The 5,743-nt window shown below is 44.7% G+C and overlaps 1 protein-coding gene across 3 annotated transcripts in view; it reads right to left on the bottom strand.

The window, feature by feature from the left end:
* The window catches only part of MAP3K9 (mitogen-activated protein kinase kinase kinase 9), an 84,934-nt gene that overhangs the window by 18,779 nt on the left and 60,412 nt on the right, over nt 1-5,743 (bottom strand). The gene's annotated exons all lie outside the window — the stretch shown is intronic.

The following is a 5,743-nucleotide window of genomic DNA, read 5'->3' as shown; positions in this document are numbered from 1 at the left end:
GACTGAGTCTGCAATCCTTCCGTCTCGTATTAGTGCCTCTCTGAATCATCTCTCATTCGTACGGGGAATGCTGATGCCAGGAAACGGTTATGCAGGGAAGACGCCTTAATCCAAAGAGCCAAACAGGAGGGATGGAGCAGGAAGACTTCGTTCAAGCCTCCCCTCCAAATCCCTCTCCTGGCCTAAGCCATTAATAATATTATTATTTATTAAAATTCTATATTACCCTTCATCCAAGGACTACAGGGCAGTTTACAGTATTAAGCGAACGTGCTTTTTAGGCTCACTTATTTCATTGGGAAACTATAAACATTTTCTGAATGTTCTCTCTCATAGAAACCAGCTTTAAAAATGTAGCTCTTCACTCAGAGGCACATTTATTATTGCCGAGTGGAATGCTGCTGTGTGTCATAATCACCCAGCTCTCAGACATTTTCTGCAGTGTGAATGGTAGAAACACACTTCTCTTCCTTGTAGCACTTTGTCATTTAAAAAAATGCTTTTGGTGGCACAGCCCAGCACTCTTACACAGCTCCCTGTGGAGCAGCAGACGGAAACCTATCGTTCTAAGTGTTAATAACGGTCCTGTTTTATGGGCAAGAGTCCCTGTCACATCTTACCATGCAAGTACCTTCTCACAGGTATACCAGGTTTTACATCCAACACACTGAAATTGGCCTAAACAGTACTTATAGGCTGCAGGCCAGTCAAAATCCTCATGCTGTCTTTGCATCCTGATGATGAAACAGTATTTTGTAGGTCATGTTTTTCAGTCTTCTGTAAGCTGTGGGCTATTTATTTTTCTCGAGGTTTGTGCAGTGCCCCTTGTTCTGTAGTAGCACATCTCCATCATCCTGAGAAAACTCCTTCATCCTGATTTTATTTTATTCTTTGTTAGATTTACAAAAAGAAAAACACACACCAGTAAATAAATTTTAGAAACAGAGAAGATTAGAAAGCATTTTTTAAATTAAAAAAATTGAGACTCCTTGCACTCCGCCCTGCTCCTCTTTTCTTCCCACCCAGTATGTCATGTGGGGTTGGGTCTGTTGGGATGCGTCCGGGGAGACATGGGCATTTGGCAGGCCCCCAGTTGGCTCCAGCCACCGGCGGCAGCCGGGCGAACTCCGGTTCTTGGAACAGCATCAATCAACGACTCAAGCCTCAGAAACCTTTAGATACTGAGCACACTCTAATCAGCAAAGTGAATAACTTTTCACAACGGAAGTAGCAGACAGAGGCATAAGTAAGCATATTTACAGCATTTTATTCAGCAGCAGGACAAAGGAAAAACATGTCTGCTTCCCTTCGTGTCCAAGCAAACAGCAGTATAGCAAAAGCTATATACAACGGAAGTTCCCAGCAGACTGTGCTGAAAGTAAACAGACATGTGACATACAACAACTCCACACGCCTGTTCTAAAGGTGGAATGGAACTATATCCTAACAGGGCCCCGGGGGCAGCAGCCTCTCCTCCTCCTCCTCACCTGCTCTCCAGCAGCTGTTATGAGCTGCCCAAGAGAGGAGGCCAGCAGCAGTGGCCATAGAGAGGGCATGGAATGCTCCTTTGCTGCCACTGCTCAAGAGCAGCGCCAGCTCATCCTGCTCCTTGAGCTTGGTGGCAACAGCACTTGTAGGAAAAACAAAGACATTGCGGGATCCAATCAGAAGTCAGGATGGCTTTCATAATTCCAGGACTGTCCCTTGAAAATCAGGGCACTTGGAGGGTATGGTAGTGGTATGGACCTGGGACCTCACTTTTGGTGAGCAAGGGTAGGATTTTTCTCTTTTTAGCAACACGTATTGCAGAAATTGTGTTAGCTTTGTGAATCAGTGAGCCACAAGGAACCTTGTTTCCTTTCCTTCATGTATCAGAGAGCAGAGAGCTGTCAGTGGGAAGTCAAGGCAGAAGTGAGTGGCAGGCTGGATGGAGGCTGAAATCCCTTCAGGATTCCACACAACTTCAGACTTTTCCTGGTCTGGAGCCGGCCATTGGTTTCCTCATTCCAGCTTTAGGGGAAAAGAGAGACCTTTCAGCAGTAATCTTCTTTTACCATTTCCATAATTGCATGAAATCAACTGGTTTATAACCATATGTGATTGAGGCCTTGCTTGTCACATTAATTTGCAGTGCATTATTAAGGCCATTATGGGGGCGGGGGCGGTCTTTATATCATGCCTTCCTGCATCCCCGTGTGATAAATAATATGCCTCCATGTGTGTGTTTTTTAAGTATGCCAGAATCCATTTCAGTTTTCAAAGTTTCCCCTTGACACGGTGAAAACACACAAGAGTGCCTTCAAGTATAATATTGACTACACAAACCTGATACAGTGAAACACACACGTAGCAACTCCTCCCACCCTTAAAAAAGGGGGGGGGTCACAGGTGATGTTTGGTGAAATTACTACAGCCGTTGGACAACTTTTTCACCACACATATGCTTGCATTTGAAGAGACCAAAGACATACAGAGAAAGAAGCAAGCCATTGCCAAGACAAGAGTAGAACAAAACATGATTGGAACGGGCCCTGAGTGAAGGCAATGTAGATGCACAGAGACTGGCTCCCCTTGCCTATCCATTAAAAACAACAATACTCACATTGCACAGAGACTTCTAACTGTTATCAGATGGAATTGCCCTTTAAAAGTTTCTAAATGGCTACCTTCATAAAGTTCTTAGCTTGACTTCATTCACTTGCTCAGAAGGATGCCCAGCTGAACAAAGATCCAGGTCTTGACAAGCCTTCTAAAGAAAAGAAGCGAACTACAGGAAAGTTACTCGCTTTGAAGTGGAAGATGATTGCGTGACTTGATGCTTTTTCTATTAATATTTACCGTAGGTGGAAATGAAAGAACACCTGCAGATGTAATGATACCACTCACTTCACATTTGCTATTGGGCAGGCATAAATTTCTGTCAACCATTATATATGTGTGGGTGGCTGCTTGGCTGTGTGTGTGTGTGTGTGTGCGCGCGCGCGCGCGCGCGCATTCAAGCACACAGGTTTTCGTTTTGTTTCTTAAGCCACAGCAAATGAAGAAGACTCAATTGAAAAATTAGTTTGATGAGAAAAGTAACAGGGTGCGTCAAAGACAGAGCATGAGAGGAATAAGAACTTGATTGGCTTTCAACCAAACTAAGGACGTGGCCCATGCAGGAAGGAATACCCAACCCTTTCCATGCATTTAAATCTGGCAATTGCAGGAGTGCTTGACTAGTCTTAAAACTAAGGTGCATGTGGGGTCAATTTTACCATGTGCATGTTTGTGCTCTGCTGTCCACACAAGTGCTTTCAGTTTTATGTCTCCAAAATAGTGGATGAACAGTGGACAGTGCTTTAATTTTTGGTGTGTGTGTTCATGCTGTGCACTGTTGTCCCCTCCCCGCGGTACTTCTCCAACTTCTGTGAGTTCCCCAAACCTGAGGTCAGTTGTGAGCATGCACACTGGTATCTGTTTACCTGTGCGTGTGTACACCTTTTGAAATTAAAAAAGAATGTATGTGGAATTGTGCAACAACAAACTTCCACCAAAGCCAATGCAGACGAAATAGTCATTCTTTTAAAATAAAAATAAAAAGAATATACATTTTTTTATCTACCAGATCAGTTCCAAAGAGCAGGTTAAAATAATAATAATAATAATAATAATAAGTATAAGTATAAGTGTACGTTCTACCCAGCCACACCAGCAGCCCACCCAGAAGTGCCTTGCAAGGGCAAAGAATAGCCAGACAGGTGGGGGCCTGGGCACCTCTGATCCACAAGGGAGAGAAAAGGGGAGCTCCTGCTTTGTCTCGGGGTTCTGCAATTGACTAATTGAAAACTGCTCACATTTCTGAAGGCTGTATAATCATCCCCCGCTGCCCCACACTCCATTCATGTGCTGCACTTGCCTTTTCGCATGCAGGAAGCAATTTTCATTTTTTAATACAGCTGTTTTTGAGCTAGAGCAAGTCTAAAAAAGCAAAAAAGCTGTTTTAATTCATTCATTTTTTAATCCACAAATGCAGCCTCCTTTCCTCTGGGGTGATGGGAGCAAGGAGTGTGGCAGTAGACGGCACCCGGCGAAACGTCACCACACACACCAATGAAGCCCCTGGCCAAACAAGGCGTGTCAGTGCCTCCACAGCTGGGCAACACACAATTTTATATTGGATTCACTTCTCTGATTGGATTGTCTCTGGATCAGGAAGATCCAGATTGAACAAGGGGAAAGTGCAGGCTGCCCTTTGGGTCAGGGGGATGTTCATGTGGGTGACACTAAAAAAATGAGGCACAAGTAGCTTCAAATCCACATTAAACTCCCATGTGGATGATGTAGGAATAGTCAAGCCTGGATTAGACAAGAGGGCAATGCAGCTAAAAAGGGAATTTGGAAGGTACACCAAGGGAAGACTTAGGTAATATGGTGCCTTGAGGGAGGACAACATTTGACTGCCCCACCCTAAATAGTTCTTTTTTACATGCCCTCCTCCCTCTTGCCTTCCACCCTGTGCCCCTTTCTTGGCACCTCCTCAGCTGGGCACCCTGTGCAGGGGAACTGCCTGCCCCACCCTCAATCCAGCACCGGGTGCATCCTCATCATTTGGGCTTCGGAGAAATGAAGATTGTTATGCATTACAATGTGATAGACTCTCTCTAATTTTTAAAACAACGGAAGCTTTCTTCATATGTTACTAGCCTGAAGGAACACAGACAACAGAGGGCTGTGGAGCTGCACATTTAGACTTGGCCTTGAGGTTTAGTGGCTCCTTCCAGCCCATCACATGCTGAGGGATAACCTCTGCAGCCAAAGAAGTAGGCGTATATAAGCAACCTTTCTAATAATAATATTAATTCCCCCCAAGGCAAAGTGTGAAAAAGAGATAATAAAAAAATAGACGAAAACCTCCATCAACATTAAAATTATGAAACAGGGAACAATAATTCAAAGCAGTGAAAATGCAATAACGTCATTTCAATTTAGCCAGTCAGTTTAGCGTCAAATTTAAACAGCCGTGAGAAAAACATAATACAAGCCTGACTTTGGTGATGGTTGGTGCACACTGGGACTGGTAGGGTGGAAAGCAAGGAGATCAACAGCCAGAGCCAATGACAGGCACAGCCAACTCATTCTGGTTTTGTTCCCATCCTCTTCCCTGCTGAGATTTACAAGTGCAATACTGAGACTAAGAGGGAAACTGTCAGGCAGCTCCACCTCCTGGGCTGGTTGTAAGAAGGCAGGCCAGTAGGGGCTGACTTGAAGGCAGGCAGAGATTGATGGGGCAGTGTCTCATGGACACTGATGGACCAGTCTCAACTGCCTAACCTACTCTCTTCCTTAAAGCACTGCAAAACAGAAGTATTTTCAAGACTCATGTATCTCCTTAGGAAGAGAATTCTGTAACTGCCCGAAATCTTTTCTGCCTGGCAACCTAACCATCCCCTCCGTGGCTGTTCTTTATATCTGGGCAGGTTCATATGGGCGCAGACAATTCTTTGAGTAGCTTGGCCCCAAATTGTTCAGGGCTTGAAAAATGAGAAGATGGGGGGCTTTGCAGCAGTAAAAGGGTCTTGCTTCTTCCACAGCCACAGCCTTGGATCCCAGCAGAAATCAAGCATGGGTCTCTCTCTGCCTTGCCATCCTCCCGCTCTCTCATCTAGCTTCTAGCTCAACTCTCAACTCTCTGGCCATTTGTATTTCTAACTAGCAGACAGTGAGGGAACTGTCTCTGGAACAGAGGCACTTCCTTTGTTCC

The sequence above is a fragment of the Podarcis vaucheri genome, assembly GCF_965113315.1.
Source record: "Podarcis vaucheri genome assembly, chromosome: 1".
NCBI classification, from domain to species: domain Eukaryota; kingdom Metazoa; phylum Chordata; class Lepidosauria; order Squamata; family Lacertidae; genus Podarcis; species Podarcis vaucheri.
The sequence above is the reverse complement of the archived record's forward strand: the minus strand, read 5'-3'. Positions and strand labels throughout refer to the sequence as shown.